Source organism: Cibotium barometz, chromosome 43 (genome assembly GCF_041138505.1).
Source record: "Cibotium barometz isolate CiBa-2024 chromosome 43, ASM4113850v1, whole genome shotgun sequence".
Classification (NCBI taxonomy): domain Eukaryota; kingdom Viridiplantae; phylum Streptophyta; class Polypodiopsida; order Cyatheales; family Cibotiaceae; genus Cibotium; species Cibotium barometz.
The window spans coordinates 25,936,724-25,958,610 of NC_141088.1; positions in this window are offsets into that span (position 1 = coordinate 25,936,724).

Genomic DNA, 21,887 nt, shown 5'->3' on the forward strand with positions numbered 1-21,887 from the left:
TAGAAATTTCTCTTTGTCTGTCTAAATGATAGAATTCCAAATGTCGTAAGAATTCTTCTTTTGACATTTAAATGTTTCTCATAGATAAATAAATTTATCTAAAAATTCATCTTTGAAATTAAATAAATTATTTCATAATTCCAATATGATAGGAAATTCTCTTTTTCCCATCCAATGATGGAATTCCAAATGTAATGGGAATTCCTCTTTTAACATTTAATTACTTCTCATAGATAAATAAATTTATCTAAAAATTTATTTTTAAAATTAAATGAATTATCCCATAATTCCAATATGATAGGAAATTCTCTTTTCCCATCCAATGATGGAATTCCAAATGTAAAGGGAATTCCTCTTTTAACATTTAATTACTTCTCCTAGATAAATAAATTTATCTAAAAATTCATCTTTGAAAATTAAATGAATTATCCCATAATTCCAATATGATAAGAAATTCTCTTTTCCCATCCAATGATGGAATTCCAAATGTAATGGGAATTCCTCTTTTAACTTTTAATTACTTCTCATAGATAAATAAATTTATCTAAAATTTTATCTTTGAAAATTAAATAAATTATGCCATAATTCCAATATGATAAGAAATTCTCTTTTCCCATCCAATCATGGAGTTCCAATGTAATGGAAATTCCTCTTTTAACTTTTAATTACTTCTCATAGATAAATAAATTTATCTAAAAATTCATTAATTATGCATAAACCTAAAAACCAATATTTCAATGATTATAATGAGAATCAATCAGTTTATCTAGGATGATAATTCCTAGAATATGGTAGGAAGTCCTCTTTTCATACTTTGAATGAAAATGTTTTATGCATAATTTTTACAGAAATTTCGCCATAGCTCCGCATTACTTATAAATCTCAATTTATTCTAAAAGAATGAACTTTATCATTATGGATATAATTAGAAAGATCCCTAATTGGATCATTAATCCATTATGGATTGAATCATAAATTTTCATGAAATAACTAACTTAAAAACATAAAAATACCATTAATTTGGCCTCCAATTAAACGGGCATAGAAATTATTCTTGGATTAGGGAAAAGCTTCATGAGAAGCTTCATTTGGATTGAGAATAGGTCATGGGAATGACCATTTTTTGAGTGAGAGAGAGAGAAATTACATAAAGCCCCATTAAAATTAAGCATAAATAGAAATTTATGTATTTCCTTACTACCATTCATCAATTAACTTCAATAGCATTAAAAAGCCATTCCAATTAAGCTTCTCAAGCTTGAGAGGGGTTGAGAAGAGAGAAACATTGAGAAATTATAGAAAAAGATCAAAATTCACCCTTTACCTTACAAATTGCTTGATTCTTTGATCACGGTAGAGGCCCCCAATCAATCAATTGGTTTGGTATGTTGATGGAGCCACCAATGGAGATTGAAGAAGGAGGGAAGCTCCAATTTCTTCAATTTGGAGAGAATTTTAGAGAATAGTAAAAATTATCATTATTTCAGCATAATTCTGGCATAGTATAATTCTCTTATTTTTTTACAAAGGGCTCAAGTTCTATTTATAGGAAAGGGAGGCTCTAACCAAGACCAAATGATTTCTAGAATTTTCCAGATTCAGTTTGGTTGAATTTGGACCAAATTTGGACCTAGTTTGGTTCCTTTTTTATTCGGTTTGATCCAAGAGAGAGGAGAGATAAAAATATCACATTATTTTTTAGTTTAAAAATCATTCAAGCATGTGAAGTAGGCACCTCCTTGAAGGGACTCCCCTTCCTTACACATGTGTCAAAATGGAATCATTATACCCAAAATATCTCAGCTTTTTAGTAATACTCATAGTTTTTTACTAATAACCCTTGTACATAGTCAACTCTTCATCTTATGTGAGCATTTACTCATTTTTGGGTATTTTTCTTTTACAAATTGTATTTATCTCCTCCCCACACATGGATTGATCTTATTGGCCCATAGGAACCTTAATTGGACCATAATCCAAATTTTTTTTTAAATCTAGACCCTTAGGCTAAGGTCCTTTATACCCATTTCCAATTCATTCCAATTGTACATTGGAAAGTTCTTTTTGAATTTCTGTTTCAGGGGAATTCATTTTAGACGCTAGGAGGATTTTTATATCCAAAAATATCACAATTTTGGACTACCTCCCTCTAGACAATTTCTCTCTCTAAGTCAAAATAGGGTAAAACAAAATCTTTCTTTTATTTCAGAGAGGGGAATAATTATAAGTCACAAGGAACGTTTCCTACACCTACACACCTCAAAAAGTTGGAGGGAGGAATCTTACATCCTACCCCACTTAAAAAACGTGAGATGTCCTCATCTCGCAAACTAGAGGACAACTCTTTCCCTTAAGATCCAATTGATTTTGGGGTTCCCTATATTTTGGTCAACCCAACAGAATCCTGGGATAAAGATCCCTTATATAGAACTTATCATTAGATAACAATTCATTCAAATCATAACATTCTTATTTTTAACACAATAATGGTCCATTAGACAAAAAAAAAGATTTCCTTCTGACCATTCCTCCACGGGAATTTTAGTTAAACGAGTCCTTAATTTGTCATCCAATTATCTTGATCCACTGGGTCAAGATAATCTTGATCCACTAGGTCAAGTGTTAACAATAGCAATCTGACAGCACAATCCACTAATCTCATAGTGATTTGCTGAAGTCACTATCATCATTCCAGTTACGAACACCATCACAAGGACTTGTCCTATTCATCCTCATTGAGGTTTTTGTTCAGCATAACGCTTCTTAACCAAAATTCAAGAGTCATCTTATTCCAATCAGAATCCAATTCAACTCATCAATTCTCAACCAGAACTTTAAAATCATACCAACCACATTCGAATTCATCATCTGGATAGCATTTTTGCTTGTAATTTCAAGTCTTAGATTTACTCGTATATACTGCCAGTAAAGAGCCGCAGTTATACCCTCAGCATATATGGGTAGTCACGATCCTTGGAATTATAAGGTAAATACCATCATGCCTAGGCCTCAAGCAAGTCAGGGATTCCATACAATTGCGGTACTTCCATCTGAAGTGCCAATTACCAATGTACGAATTTCAGTCGGAATATCAATTTGTATGAATTTCATCACACAATTCCAACCTTTTTTCTTTTATTTCATAAATTTTTGACATTCTTGGCTTCTCAGTTGATCCACTGTAGCCAATTGGCTCTGATACCAGCTGTAAGATCCCTATCCCCACCGCGCAACAAATTCAGGGGTGCTAGTAGCAGAAGTAGTACTTCTTGCATGAGGCAGGGTCCCACACTCGGGGCCTCGCCCATGGATATCTGGATAAGAGACTAATCCATCGATTTTTCCAAAACCGAACCCGAAAAAAACTTCCTTTGTCCGAAAAGCACGGGCGATTCCACCAGGATAACTTTTCCCTAATGCAGTTAAAAGCCTTAACTAACTGAACTCATCTGACTGAACCCGTAAGTCCCATAGTCAGATCAGGGAAAAAGACTGTACTTGGATCATAGAGACCAACGTTGTTTTCCTCATTGAGAGGCACAGCCATTGATTCTTTTCCATAGAATAATTTTTATCCAGGATTTACCTCATCTATCATACTATACAGAAATTGAGTCTCGATTTACCTCATTTATCGTACTATATAAAAATTGAGTCTCGATTTACGGATCCATCAGTCCAGCCTAACCCCATCCAGTCCCATGGGTTAGCCAACCGCCCAACCACTGTAGTGATGGGATCCAATTTAGAATTTGGTTAGGTTTTGTCCCGGGTACTAGGAAAAAGAGTTCCCATGCCCCCTAGCCGGATTTTCAAAAGCAAATTTAACTCCAGTCACACCACTTACACACCCAATATGAAATTGCCTTTTTTCCAGATTCAACTGTATTTAAATCAGTCATTTAATGAAATCACAGTGTTACTGATCATAAACTTCCAAGTATCCGGTTGAATCTTAATTTCCAATCATTCCTTCATCGGAGTATCTATGGCATCATTGGCAACCACCAGAACGCTCACCACCTGTTCACTCAGGGACCTTTTCGATAGTTCCTAGCTCATAGTACCCGACAAATATTCACTTATAAAAATCAAGATGGAATCCTCGTTGAAGATTAGCAAGATCAACCAACAGATCCATATAAGAGAGCTATGGACTCATCAGTTGAGGACCAACAAGGTCAATCAACCAGATCCATACTCGGTTTCAGAAAACAACTCTTACTCCTTGTTCCAATATCTTCCACGATGCACGTGTGGATATCTTTGGTGACCTAGAGCCCGACCACCGTACCCTCTAGGATCCTTCGCAGGTCACCTAGCGCTTCACTCATAGGCCGCTTCCTTGGTCCCTTATCCACTGTACACCGGAAGCTCACCATTTAAATCGAATTGAGGCTGGTCAAGACCTCGGCCGACCTTCCTACGCGAGACGTCCTCCGTTGACTCTCCGTCAGCTGTTGCAACTTTATCAGGTAGGTCTCCACGACCATTTTAGAGAATAGTAAAAATTATCATTATTTCAACATAATTCTGGCATAGTATAATTCTCCTATTTTTTTACAAAGGGCTCAGGTTCTATTTATAGGTGAGGGAGGCTCTAACCAAGACCAACTGATTTCTAGAATTTTTCAAATTCAATTTAGTTGAATTTGGACCAGATTTGGACCTAGTTTGGTTCCTTTTTTATTCAGTTTGATCCAAGAGAGAGGAGAGATAAAAATATCACATTATTTTTTAGTTTAAAACTCATTCAAGCATGTGAAGTAGGCGCCTCCTTGAAGGGACTCCCCTTCCTTACACATGTGTCAAAATGGAATCATTATACCCAAAATATCTCATTTTTTTAGTAATACTCATAGTTTTTTACTTGTACATAGTCAACTCTTCATCTTATGTGAGCATTTACTCATTTTTGGATATTTTTCTTTTACAAATTGGATTTATCTCCTCCCCACACATGGATTGATCTTATTGGCCCATAGGAACCTTAATTGGACCATAATCCAAAAATTTCTGAAAATCTAGACCCTTAGGCTAAGGTCCTTTATACCCATTTCCAATTCATTCCAATTGCACATTGGAAAGTTATTTTTGAATTTCTGTTTCAGGGGAATTCATTTTAGACACTAGGAGGATTTTTATATCCAAAAATATCTCAATTTTGGACTACCTCCCTCTAGATATTTTCTCTCTCTAAGTCAAAACAGGGTAAAACAGAATCTTTCTTTTATTTCAGAGAGGGGAATAATTATAAGTCAGAAGGGAAAATTCCTACACATGCACACCTCAAAGAGTTGGAGGGAGGAATCTTATATCCTACCCCACTTAAAAAACGCGAGATGTCCGCATCTCGCAAACTAGAGGACAACTCTTTTCCTTAAGATCCAATTGATTCTGGGGTTCCTTATATTCTGGTCAACCCAACAGAATCCTAGGATAAAGATCCCTTATATAGAACTCATCATCATCAGATAACAATTCATTCAGATCATAACATTCTTATTTTTAACACAATAATGGTCCATTAGACAAAAAAAAAGATTTCCTTCTGACCATTCCTCCACGGGAATTTTAGTCAAACGAGTCCTTAATTTGTCATCCAATTATCTTGATCCATCGGGTCAAGTGTTAACAGTAGCAATCTGATAGCACAATCCACTAATCTCATATAGTGATTTGCTGAAGTCACTATCATCATTCCAATTACGAACACCATCACAATGACTCATCCTATTCATCCTCATTGAGGTTTTTGTTCAGCATAACGCTTCTTAACCAAAATTCAAGAGTTATCTTATTCCAATCAGAATCTAATTCAACTCATCAATTCTTAACCAGAACTTTAAAATCATACCAACCACATTCGAATTCATCATCTGGATAGCATTTTTGCTTGTAATTTCAAGTCTTAGATTTACTCGTATATACTGTCAGTAAAAAGCTCCAGTTATACCCTCGGCATATACGGGTAGTCACGGTCCTTGGAATTATAAGGTAAATACCATCATGCCTAGGCCTCAAGCAAGTCAAGGATTCCATACAATTGCGGTACTTCCATCTAAAGTCCCAATTACCAATTTACGAATTTTAGTTGGAATATCAATTTGTATGAATTTCATCACACAATTCCAACCTTTCTTCTGTTATTTCATAAATTTTTTATATTTTTGGCTTCTCAGTTGATCCACTTTAGCCAATTGGCTCTGATACCTGTAAGATCCATGTCCCCACCGTGCAACAAATTCAGGGGTGCTAGCAGCAGAAGTAGCACTTCTTGCGCAGGGCAGGGTCCCACGCCGACGGATATCTGGACAAGAGACTAATCCATCGGTTTTTCCAAAACCGAACCCGAAAAAAACTTCCTTTGTCCAGAAAGCACAAGCGATTCCACCAGGATAACTTTTCCCTAACGTAGTCAAAAGCCTTAAATAACTGAACTCATCTGACTGAACCCGTAAGTCCCATAGTCAGATTAGGGAAAAAGACTGTACTTGGATCATAGAGACCAACGCTTTTTTCCTCATTGAGAGGCAGAGCTGTTGATTCTTTTCCATATAATATTTTTTATCCAGGATTTACCTCATCTATCGTACTATACAAAAATTGAGTCTCGATTTACCTCATTTATCGTACTATACAGAAATTAAGTCTCGATTTACGGATCCATCAGTCCAGCCTAACCCCATCCAGTCCCATGGGTTAGCCAACCGCCCAACCACTGTAGTGATGGGATCCAATTAGAATTTGATTAGGTTTTGTCCCGAGTACCAAGGAAAAGAGTTCCCAGGCCCCCTAGCCGGATTTCCAAGCAAATTTAACTCCAGTCACACCACTTACATGCCCAATATGAAATTGCCTTTTTCCCAGATTCAACTGTATTTAAATCAGTCATTTAATGAAATCATAGTGTTACTGATCATAAACTTCCAAGTATCCGGTTGAATCTTAATTTCCAATCATTCCTTCATCGGAGTATCTATGGCATCATTGGCAACCAGAACGCTCACCACCTATTCACTCAGGGGCCTTTTCGATAGTTCCTAGCTCATAGTACCCGGCAAATATTCACTTATAAAAATCAAGATGGAATCCTCGTTGAAGATTAGCAAGATCAACCAACAGATCCATGTAAGAGAGCTATGGACTCATTAGTTGAGGACCAGCAAGGTCAATCAACCAGATCCGTACTCGGTTTCAGAAAACAACTCTTACTCCTTGTTCCAATATCTTCCACGATGCACGTGTGGGTATCTTCGGCGACCCAGAGCCCAAGCACCGTATAGTCAGCACCCTCTAGGATCCTTCACAGGTCACCTAGCGCTTCGCTCATAGGCCGCTTCCTTGGTCCCTCATCCACCGTACACCGGAAGCTCACCATTTAAATCGAACCGAGGCTGGTCAAGACCTACCCGACCTTGCTACACGAGACGTCTTCCGTTGACTCTCCATCAGCTGTTGCAACTTTATCAGGTAGATCTCCACGACCACATTCTCAAGACAGTCAAAATGCTTCCCCAGCATGCTTGACATAAAACAGTCATTTACAAACAGTTCACAAATACAGTTTCTATAATGAACTCTCGTCTTTCCAGATTGTTCCACATCAATCCATATTACTTAACCCAAATCCAAATCATATGCGTATCCATTCTTAACCAAATACATCATTTTCCATCCCATCACATCAGATTCATTCACTTCACATAACATCCATTCCTATCTTTATTAAATTACATTACGTCTCATCACATCCATTTCTCATTACATCTCATTCATTCACATCTTATATCATTCATTCACATTATGATTCACATGACATCTCATCTCATCCATTCGCTCATCTCGACGTTATATCCATTCACATACATATTTGCATTCATTATTCCACATACACATCCACATTCGTACATCCACATCCACATCTACATCCATATATCCATTTTTACATCCACATCACATCCACATCCATACATCCACATCCACATCCACATCCACATTCATACATACATCCATACATCCACATCCACATTCACATTCATACATCCACATCCACATCCACATCCACATCTACATCCACATTCATACATCCACATCCACATTCATACACATTCACATTCATATATCCACATCCACATCCACATCCACATTCATACATCCACATCCACATCCACATTCATACATCCACATCCACATCTACATCCATACATCCATTTTCACATCCACATCCACATCCACATCCACATCCCCATCCACATCTACATCCACATCTATACATCCATATCCACATCCATACATCCATATCCACATCCACATTCATACATCCACATCCACATCCACATCCACATCTACATCCACACATCCATTTTCACATCCACATCCACATTCACATCTACATCCATACATCCATTTTCACATCCACATTCATACATCCACATTCATACATCCACATCCACATCCACATCCATACATCCATATCCACATCCACATTCATATATCCACATTCCCATCCACATCTACATCCACATCTATACATCCAAATCCACATCCATATTCATACATCCACATCCCATCCACATCTACATCCACATCTATACATCTCTATCTACATCCATATTCATGCATCCACATCCCCATCCACATCTATACATCCATATCCACATCCATATTCATACATCCACATCCACATCCTCATTCGTACATCCACATCCACATTCACATTAACATTCGTATTCTTATTCACATTCACATTCACACATCCATTCTCATCCTATCATAGCCAATACACATCTTATCACATCCCATACACATCTTATCACATCCTTTTACATCTCATACTCATCTTATCACATCTTATCACATCCCTTTACATCTCATACTCATCTTATCACATCCTATCACATCACATACTCATCTTATCACATCCATTCTTATCTGATCACATCTCCTACACATCTTATCACATCCTATCACATCACATACACATTTTATCACATCCCATTTTCATGCTATTACCATTTAATAGCTTTTTCTAGATTGATATCGATAATAGGACTTTTTTCTAAATTCTTGCCAAGTGCTTGGCTTAAATTAAAGATTCTTCTCTGAGGACTATTTCTATATTGCTTCTCAATTCCTCAATTTAATTATATTCAATATTCTTCTTTTGAGTAAAAGAATTCATGGGATTTATAGAAATCAATTGTACCCATATTTCCTCTTCTGGTAAAATAATCATAAATCCAATTTATACTAAAAATTCCTCTTCTTCCCATTTAATTTCTAGGATCCCAATTACCATGGGAATTCCTCTTTTTCCATCAAATATTTCTTATAAAATAAATTCATTTAAAATATACATTATTTCAATATGCTAGAAATTTCTCTTTGTTTGTCTGAATGATGGAATTCCAAATGTCGTAAGAATTCCTCTTTTTGACATTTAAATGTTTCTCATAGATAAATTTTTCTTAAAAAATCATCTTTGAAATTAAATGAATTATCCCATAATTCCAATATGATAGAAAATTCTCTTTTTCCCATCCAATGATGGAATTCCAAATGTAATGGGAATTCCTCTTTTAACATTTAATTACTTCTCATAGATAAATAAATTTATCTAAAAATTCATTTTTAAAATTAAATGAATTATCCCATAATTCCAATATGATAGGAAATTCTCGTTTCCCATCCAATGATGGAATTCCAAATGTAATGGGAATTTCTCTTTTAACATTTAATTACTTCTTCTAGATAAAAAAATTAATCTAAAAATTCATCTTTGAAAATTAATTAAATTATCCCATAATTCCAATATGATAAGAAATTCTCTTTTCCCATCCAATGATGGAATTCCAAATGTAATGGGAATTCCTCTTTTAACTTTTAATTACTTCTCATAGATAAATAAATTTATCTAAAAAATTATCTTTGAAAATTAAATGAATTATCCCATAATTCCAATATGATAAGAAATTCTCTTTTCCCATCCAATCATGGAATTCCAATGTAATGGGAATTCCTCTTTTAACATTTAATTATTTCTCAATAAAATTATCTAAAAATTCATTAATTATGCATAAACCTAAAAACCAATATTTCTATGATTACAATGAGAATCAATCAGTTTATCTAGGATAATAATTCCTAGAATATGGTAGAAAGTCCTCTTTTCATACTTTGAATGAAAATGTTTTATGTGTAATTTTTACAAAAATTTCGCCATAGCTCCGCTGCTATTACTGATAAATCTCAATTTACTCTAAAAGAATGAACTTTATCATTATGGATATGATTAGAATGATCCCTAATTGGATCATTAACCCATTATGGATTGAATCATAAATTTTCATGAAATAACTAACTTAAAAGCATAAAAATACCATTAATTTGGCCTCCAATTAAACAAGCATAGAATTTATTCTTGGATTAGGGAAAAGCTTCATTGAGAAGCTTCATTTGGATTAAGAATAGGTCATGGGAATGACCATTCTTTGAGTGAGAGAGAGAAATTACATAAAAAACCATTAAAATTAAGCATAAATGAAAATTTATGTATTTCCTTACTACCATTCATCAATTAACTTCAAAAGCATTAAAAAGCCATTCCAATTAAGCTTCTCAAGCTTGAGAGGGGTTGAGAAGAGAGAAACATTGAGAAATTATAGAAAAAGATCAAAATTCACCCTTTACCTTACAAATTGCTTGATTCTTTGATCACTCACGGTAGAGGCTCCCAACCAATCAATTGGTTTAGTATGTTGATGGAGCAACCAATGGAGATTGAAGAAGGAGGGAAGCTCTAATTTCTTCAATTTGGAGAGAATTTTAGAGAATAGTAAAAATTATCATTATTTCAGCATAATTCTGGCATAGTATAATTCTCCTATTTTTTTACAAAGGGCTCAGGTTCTATTTATAGAAGAGGTAGACTCTAACCAAGACCAACTGATTTCTAGAATTTTCCAGATTCAGTTTGGTTGAATTTGGACCAGATTTGGACCTAGTTTGGTTCCTTTTTTATTCGGTTTGATCCAAGAGAGAGGAGAGATAAAAATATCACATTATTTTTTAGTTTAAAACTCATTCAAGCATGTGAAGTAAGCGCCTCCTTGAAGGGACTCCCCTTCCTTACACATGTGTCAAAATGGAATCATTATACCCAAAATATCTTATTTTTTTAGTAATACTAATTGTTTTTTACTAATAACCCTTGTATATAGTCAACTCTTCATCTTATGTGAGCTTTTGCTCATTTTTTGGTATTTTTCTTTTACAAATTGGATTTATCTCCTCCCCATACATGTATTGATCTTATTGACCCATAGGAACCTTAATTGGATCATAATCCAAAAAATTTGAAAATCTAGACCCTTAGGCTAAGGTCCTTTATACCCATTTCCAATTAATTCCAATTGCATATTGGAAAGTTCTTTTTAAATTTCTGTTTCAGGGGAATTCATTTTAGACACTAGGAGGATTTTTATATCCCAAAAATATCTCAATTTTGGACTACCTCCCTCTAGACATTTTATCTCTCTAAGTCAAAACAGGGTAAAACAGAATCTTTCTTTTATTTCAGAGAGGGGAATAATTATAAGTGAGAAGGGAAGATTCCTACACCTGCACACCTCAAAAAGTTGGAGGGAGGAATCTTACATCCTACCCCACTTAAAAAACGCGAGATGTCCTCATCTCGCAAACTAGAGGATAACTCTTTCCATTAAGATCAAATTGATTCTGGGGTTCCTTATAATCTGGTCAACCCAATAGAATCCTGGGATAAAGATCCCTTATATAGAACTCATCATCATCAGATAACAATTCATTCAGATCATAAAATTCTTATTTTTAACACAATAATGGTCCATTAGACAAAAAAAAAGATTTCCTTCTGACCATTCCTCCACGGGAATTTTAGTCAAACGAGTCCTTAATTTGTCATCCAATTATCTTGATCCACCGGGTCAAGTGTTAACAGTAGCAATCTGACAGCACAATCCACTAATCTCATAGTGATTTGCAGAAGTCACTATCATCATTCCACTTACAAACACCATCACAAGGACTCCTCCAATTCATCCTCATTGAGGTTTTTGTTCAGCATAACGCTTCTTAACCAAAATTCAAGAGTTATCTTATTCCAATCAGAATCCAATTGAACTCATTAATTCTCAACCAGAACTTTAAAATCATACCAACCACATTCAAATTCATCATCTGGATAGCATTTTTGCTTGTAATTTCAAGTCTTAGATTTACTCGTATATACTGCTAGTAAAGAGCTGCAGTTATACTTGGCATATACGGGTAGTCACGGTCCTTGGAATTATAAGGTAAATACCATCATGCCTAGGCCTCAAGCAAGTCAGGGATTCCATACAATTGCGGTACTTCCATCTGAAGTCCCAATAACCAATTCACGAATTTCAATCGGAATATCAATTTGTATGAATTTCACGAATTTCAGTCGGAATATCAATTTGTATGAATTTCATCACACAATTCCAACCTTTTTTCTGTTATTTCATAAATTTTTGACATTCTTGGGGCTTCTCAGTTGATCCACTTTAGCCAATTGGCTCTGATACCAGCTGTAAGATCCCTGTCCCCACCATGCAATAAATTCAGGGGTGCTAGCAGCGGAAGTAGCACTTCTTACGCAGGGCAGGGTCCCACACTCGAGGTCTCGCCTACGGATATCTGGACAAGAGACTAATCCATCGGTTTTTCCAAAACCGAACCCGAAAAAAACTTCCTTTGTCCGAAAAGCACGGGCGATTCCACCAAGATAACTTTTCCCTAACATAGTCAAAAGCCTTAACTAACTGAACTCATCTGACTGAACCCGTAAGTCCCATAGTCAGATCAGGGAAAAAGATTGTACTTGGATCATAGAGACCAATGCTTTTTTCCTTATTGAGAGGCACAGTCGTTGATTCTTTTCCATAGAATAATATTTATCCAGGATTTACCTCATCTATCGTACTATACAGAAATTGAGTCTCGATTTACCTCATTTATCGTACTATATAGAAATTGAGTCTCGATTTACGGATCCATCAGCCCAACCTAACCCCATCCAGTCCCATGGGTTAGCCAACCACCCAACCACTGTAGTGATGGGATCCAATTTAGAATTTGGTTAGGTTTTGTCCCGGCTACCAGGGAAAAGAGTTCCCAGGCCCCCTAGCCGGATTTTCAAGCAAATTTAACTCCAGTCACACCACTTACACACCCAATATGAAATTGTCTTTTTCCCAGATCCAACTATATTTAAATCAATCATTTAATGAAATCATAGTGTTACTGATCATAAACTTTCAAGTATCCGATTGAATCTTAATTTCCAATCATTCCTTCATCGGAGTATCTATGGCATCATTGGCAACCAGAACGCTCACCACCTATTCACTCAACGGGCCTTTTCGAAAGTTCCTAGCCTGCAAATATTCACTTATAAAAATCAAGATGGAATCCTCATTGAAGATCAGCAAGATCAACCAACATATCCATATAAGAGAGCTATGGACTCATCAGTTGAGGACCAGCAAGGTCAATCAACCAAATCCATACTTGGTTTTAGAAAACAACTCTTACTCCTTGTTCCAATATCTTCCACGACGCACGTGTGGGTATCTTCGGCGACCCAGAGCCCGAGCACCGTATAGTCAGCACCCTCTAGGATCCTTTGCAGGTCACCTAGCGCTTCACTCATAGGCCGCTTCCTTGGTCCCTCATCCACCGTACACCGGAAGCTCACCATTTAAATCGAACTGAGGCTAGTCAAGACCTCGGCCGACCTTGCTACGCGAGACATCCTCCGTTGACTCTCCGTCAGCTGTTGCAACTTTATCAGGTAGGTCTCCACGACCACATTCTCAAGACAATCAAAATGCTTCCCCAACATTCTTGACATAAAACAATCATTTACAAACAGTTCACAAATACAGTTTCTATAATGAACTCTCGTCTTTCCAGATTGGTCCACATCAATCCATATTACTTAACCCAAATCCAAATCATATGCGTATCCATTCTTAACCAGATACATCATTTTCCATCCCATCACATCATATTCATTCACTTCACATAACATCCCTTCCTATCTTTATTAAATTACATTACGTCTCATCACATCCATTTCTCATTACGTCTCATTACATCCATTTCTCATTACATACATTACGTCTCATCACATCCATTTCTCATTACATCTCATTCATTCACATCTTATATCATTCATTCACATTCTGATTCACATGACATCTCATCTCATCCATTCACTCATATCGACGTCATATCCATTCACATACATATTCGCATTCATTATTCCACATACACATCCACATTCGTATATCCACATCCACATCTACATCAATATATCCATTTTCACATCCACATCCATACATCCATATATCCACATCACATCCACATTCATACATCCACATCCACATCCACATCCACATCCACATTCATACATCCACATCCACATCTACATCCACATCCACATCCATCCATCCACATCCACATCTACATCCATACATCCATTTTCACATCCACATCCACATTCATACATTCACATTCACATCTACATCCATACATCCATTTTCACATCCACATTCATACATCCACATCCACATCCACATCTACATTCATACATCCACATCCACATCCACATCCACATCTACATCCATACATCCATTTTTACATCCACATCCACATTCACATCTACATCCATACACTTATTTTCATATCCACATTCATACATCCACATCCACATCCATATATCCATATCCACATACACATTCATACATCCACATCCCCATCCACATCTACATCCATATATATACATCCATATCCACATCCATACATTCATATCCACATCCACATTCACATCCACATCTACATCCATACATCCATTTTCACATCCACATCCACATTCATACATCCACATTCACATCTACATCCATACATCCATTTTCACATCCACATTCATACATCCACATCCACATCCACATTCATACATCCACATCCATACATCCATATCCACATCCACATTCATATATCCCCATCCACATCTACATCCACATCTATACATCCAAATCCACATCCATATTCATACATCCACATCCCCATCCACATCTACATCCACATCTATACATTTATATCCACATCCATATTCATGCATCCACATCTACATCCACATCTATACATCCATATCCACATCTATATTCATACATCCACATCCACATCCACATCCTCATTCGCACATCCACATCCACATTCACATTAACATTCGTATTCTTATTCACATTCACACATCCATTCTCATCCTATCACAGCCAATACACATCTTATCACATCCTTTTACATCTCATACACATCTTATCACATCCTATCACATCACATACTCATCTTATCACATCCTTTCACATCTCATACTCATCTTATCACATCCTATCACATCACATACTCATCTTATCACATCCATTCTTATCTGATCACATCCCCTACACATCTTATCACATCCTATCACATCACATACACATTTTATCACATCCCACTTTCATGCTATTACCATTTAATAGCTTTTTCTAGATTGATATCGATAATAGGACTTTTTTCTAAATTCCTGCCAATTGCTTGGCTTAAATTAACGATTCCTTTCTGAGGACTATTTCTATATTGCTTCTCAATTCCTCAATTTAATTATATTCAATATTCTTCTTTTGAGTAAAAGAATTCATGGGATTTATAGAAATTAATTCTACCCATATTTTCTCTTATGGTAAAATAATCATAAATCCAATTTATACTAAAAATTCCTCTTCTTCCCATTTAATTTCTAGGATCCCAATTACCATGGGAATTCCTCTTTTCCCATCAAATATTTCTTATAAAATAAATTCATTTAAAATATCCATTATTTCAGTATGCTAGAAATTTTTCTTTGTCTGTCTAAATGATGGAATTCTAAATGTCGTAAGAATTCCTCTTTTTGACATTTAAATGTTTCTCATAGATAAATAAATTTATCTAAAAATTCATCTTTGAAATTAAATGAATTATTCCATAATTCCAATATGATAGAAAATTCTCTTTTTTCCCTCCAATGATGGAATTCCAAATGTAATGGGAATTCCTCTTTTAACATTTAATTACTTCTCATAGATAATTTATCTAAAAATTCATGTTTAAAATTAAATGAATTAACCCATAATTCCAATATGATAGGAAATTCTCTTTTCCCATCCAATGATGGAATTCCAAATGTAATGGGAATTCCTCTTTTAACATTTAATTACTTCTCCTAGATAAATAAATTTATCTAAAAATCCATCTTTGAAAATCAAATGAATTATCCCATAATTCCAATATGATAAGAAATTCTCTTTTCCCATCCAATGATGGAATTCCAAATGTAATGGGAATTCCTCTTTTAACTTTTAATTACTTCTCATAGATAACTTTTAATTACTTCTCATAGATATATCAATTTATCTAAAAATTCATCTTTAAAAATTAAATGAATTATCCCATAATTCCAATATGATAAGAAATTCTCTTTTCCCATCCAATCATGGAATTCCAATGTAATTGAAATTCCTCTTTTAACATTTAATTATTTCTCATATATAAATAAATTTATCTAAAAATTCATTAATTATGCATAAACCTAAAAACGAATATTTCTATGATTACAATGAGAATCCATCAGTTTATCTAGGATAATAATTCCTAGAATATGGTAGGAAGTCCTCTTTTCATACTTTGATTGAAAATGTTTTATGTGTAATTTTTACAAAAATTTCGCCATAGCTCTGTTGCTATTACTGATAAATCTCAATTTATTCTAAAAGAATGAACGTTATCATTATGGATATGATTAGAATGATCCCTAATTGGATCATTAACCCATTATGGATTGAATCATAAATTTTCATGAAATAACTAACTTAAAAGCAGAAAAATACCATTAATTTGGCCTCCAATTACACAAGCATAGAATTTATTCTTGGATTAGGGAAAAGCTTCATGAGAAGCTTTATTTGGATTGAGAATAGGTCATGGGAATGACCATTCTTTGAGTGAGAGAGAAAAAGTACATAAAAAACCATTAAAATTAAGAATAAATAGAAATTTATGTATTTCCTTACTACCATTCATCAATTAACTTCAATAGCATTAAAAAGCCAATCCAATTAAGCTTCTCAAGCTTGAGAGGGGTTGAGAAGAGAGAAACATTGAGAAATTATAGAAAAAGATCAAAATTCACCCTTTACCTTACAAATTGCTTGATTCTTTGATCACGGTAGAGGCCCCCAACCAATCAATTGGTTTGGTATGTTGATGGAGCCACCAATGGAGATTGAAGGAGGGAAGCTCCAATTTCTTCAATTTGGAGAGAATTTTAGAGAATAGTAAAAATTATCATTATTTCAGCATAATTCTGGCATAGTATAATTCTCTTATTTTTTTACAAAGGGCTCAGGTTCTATTTATAGGAAAGGGAGGCTCTAACCAAGACCAAATGATTTCTAGAATTTTCCAGATTCAGTTTGGTTGAATTTGGACCAGATTTGGACCTAGTTTGGTTCCTTTTTTATTCGGTTTGATCCAAGAGAGAGGAGAGATAAAAATATCACATTATTTTTTAGTTTAAAAATCATTCAAGCATGTGAAGTAGGTGCCTCCTTGAAGGGATTCCCCTCCTTACATATGTGTCAAAATGGAATCATTATACCCAAAATATCTCATCTTTTTAGTAATACTCATAGTTTTTTACTAATAACCCTTGTACATAGTCAACTCTTCATCTTATGTGGGCATTTACTCATTTTTGGGTATTTTTCTTTTACAAATTGTATTTATCTCCTCCCCACACATGGATTGATCTTATTGGCCCATAGGAACCTTAATTGGACCATAATCTAAAAATTTCTGAAAATCTAGACCCTTAGGCTAAGGTCCTTTATACCCATTTCCAATTAATTCCAATTGCACATTGGAAAGTTCTTTTTGAATTTCTGTTTTAGGGGAATTCATTTTAGACACTAGGAGGATTTTTATATCCAAAAATATCTCAATTTTGGACTACCTTCCTCTAGACATTTTCTCTCTCTAAGTCAAAACAGGGTAAACCAGAATCTTTCTTTTATTTTAGAGAGGGGAATAATTATAAGTCAGAAGGGAAGATTCCTACACCTGCACACCTCAAAAAGTTGGAGGGAGGAATCTTACATCCTACCCCACTTAAAAAACGCGAGATGTCCTCATCTCGCAAACTAGAGGACAACTCTTTCCCTTAAGATCCAATTGATTCTAGGGTTCCTTATATTCTGGTCAATCCAACAGAATCCTGGGATAAAGATCCCTTATATAGAACTCATCATCAGATAACAATTCATTCAAATCATAACATTCTTATTTTTAACACAATAATGGTCCATTAGACAAAAAAAAGATTTCCTTCTGACCATTCCTCCACAGGAATTTTAGTCAAACGAGTCCTTAATTTGTCATCCAATTATCTTGATCCATCGGGTCAAGTATTAACAGTAGCAATCTGACAGCACAATCCACTAATCTCATAGTGATTTGCTGAAGTCACTATCATCATTCCAGTTACGAACACCATCACAAGGACTCATCCTATTCATCCTCATAGAGGTTTTTGTTCAGCATAACGCTTCTTAACCAAAATTAAGGAGTTATCTTATTCCAATCAAAATCAAATTCAACTCATCAATTCTCAACTAGAACTTTAAAATCATACCAACCACATTCGAATTCATCATTTGGATAGCATTTTTGCTTGTAATTTCAAGTCTTAGATTTACTCATATATATGGGTAGTCACGGTCCTTGGAATTATAAAGTAAAGACCATCATGCCAAGGCCTCAAGCAAGTCACAGATTCCATACAATTGCGGTACTTCCATCTGAAGTCCCAATTACCAATTTACGAATTTCAGTCAGAATATCAATTTGTATGAATTTCATCACACAATTCCAACCTTTTCTCTGTTATTTCATAAATTTTTGACATTCTCAGTTGATCCACTTTAGCCAATTGGCTCTGATACCAGCTGTAAGATCCCTATCTCCACCGCGCAACAAATTCACGGATGCTAGCAGTGGAAGTAGCACTTCTTGCGCGGGGCAAGGTCCCACACTAAGGGCCTCACCCATGGATATCCGGACAAGAGACTAATCCATGGGTTTTTCCAAAATTGAACCCGAAAAAAACTTCCTTTGTCCGGAAAGCACGGGCGATTCCACCACGATAACTTTTCCCTAACGTAGTCAAAAGCCTTAAATAACTGAACTCATCTGACTGAACCCGTAAGTCCCATAGTCAGATTAGGGAAAAAGACTGTACTTGGATCATAGAGACCAACGCTTTTTTCCTCATTGAGAGGCAGAGCTGTTGATTCTTTTCCATATAATATTTTTTATCCAGGATTTACCTCATCTATCGTACTATACAAAAATTGAGTCTCGATTTACCTCATTTATCGTACTATACAGAAATTAAGTCTCGATTTACGGATCCATCAGTCCAGCCTAACCCCATCCAGTCCCATGGGTTAGCCAACCGCCCAACCACTGTAGTGATGGGATCCAATTAGAATTTGATTAGGTTTTGTCCCGAGTACCAAGGAAAAGAGTTCCCAGGCCCCCTAGCCGGATTTCCAAGCAAATTTAACTCCAGTCACACCACTTACATGCCCAATATGAAATTGCCTTTTTCCCAGATTCAACTGTATTTAAATCAGTCATTTAATGAAATCATAGTGTTACTGATCATAAACTTCCAAGTATCCGGTTGAATCTTAATTTCCAATCATTCCTTCATCGGAGTATCTATGGCATCATTGGTAACCAGAACACTCACCACCTGTTCACTCAGGGGCCTTTTCGATAGTTCCTAGCTCATAGTACCCGGCAAATATTCACTTATAAAAATCAAGATGGAATCCTCGTTGAAGATCAACAAGATCAACCAACAGATCCATATAAGAGAGCTATGGACTCATTAGTTGAGGACCAGCAAGGTCAATCAACCAAATCCATACTCGGTTTTAGAAAACAACTCTTACTCCTTGTTCCAATATCATCCACGATGCACGTGTGGGTATCTTCGCCGACCCAGAGCCCGAGCACCGTATAGTCAGCACCCTCTAGGATCCTTCGCAGGTCCCCTGGCGCTTCACTCATAGGCCGCTTCCTTAGTCCCTCATCCACCATACACCGAAAGCTCACCATTTAAATTGAACCGAGGCTGGTCAAGACCTCGGTCGACCTTGCTACGCAAGACGTCCTTCGTTGACTCTCCGTCAGCTGTTGCAACTTTATCAAGTAGGTCTCCACGACCACATTCTCAAGATAGTCAAAATGCTTCCCCAGCATTCTTGACATAAAACAGTCATTTACAAACAATTCACAAATACAGTTTCTATAATGAACTCTCGTCTTTCCAGATTGGTCCACATCAATCCATATTACTTAACCCAAATCCAAATCATATGCGTATCCATTCTTAACCAGATACATCATTTTCCATCCCATCACATCACATCCATTCCTATCTTTATTAAATTACATTACGTCTCATCACATCCATTTCTCATTACATCTCATGCATTCACATCTTATATCATTCATTCACATTCTGATTCACATGACATCTCATTCATTCATTCACATCTTATATCATTCATTCACATTCTGATTCACATGACATCTCATCTCATCCATTCGCTCATATCGACATCATATCCATTCACATACATATTCGCATCATATCCATTCACATACATATTCGTATCATATCCATTCACATACATATTTGCTCATATCGACATCATATCCATTCACATACATATTCGCATTCATTATTCCACATACATATTCACATTGGTACATCCACATCCACATCCATATATCCATTTTCACATCCACATTCATACATCCACATCACATCCACATCCATACATCCATATCCACATCCACATCCACATCCTTATCCACATCTACATCCATTTTAACATCCACATCCACATTCATACATTCATATTCACATCTACATCCATACATCCATTTTCACATCCACATTCATACATCCACATCCACATTCATACATCCACATCCACATCCACATCCACATTCATACATTCACATCTACATCCACATCCACATCTACATCCATACATCCATTTTCACATCCACATCCATATCTACATCCATACATCCATTTTCACATCCACATTCATACATCCACATCCACATCCATATCTACATCCATACATCCATTTTCACATCTACATTCATACATCCACATCCACATCCACATCCATATCCATATCTACATCCATACATCCATTTTCACATCCACATTCAAACATCCACATCCACATTCATACATCCACATCCACATCCATACATCCATATCCACATCCATACATCCATATCCACATCCACATTCATACATCCACATCCCCATCCACATCTATATCCATATCCACATCCATACATCCATATCCATACATCCATATCCACATTCATACATCCACATCCACATCCATACATCCACATCCACATCTACATCCATACATCCACATCCACATTCACATCCACATTAATACATCCACATTCACATCTACATCCATACATCCATTTTCACATCCACATTCATACATCCACATCCACATCCATATCCACATCCATATCCACATCCACATTCATACATCCACATCCCCATCCACATCTATACATCCATATCCACATCCATATTCATACATCCACATCCCCATCCACATCTATAAATTCATATCCACATCCATATTCATACATCCACATCCCCATCCACATCTATATATCCA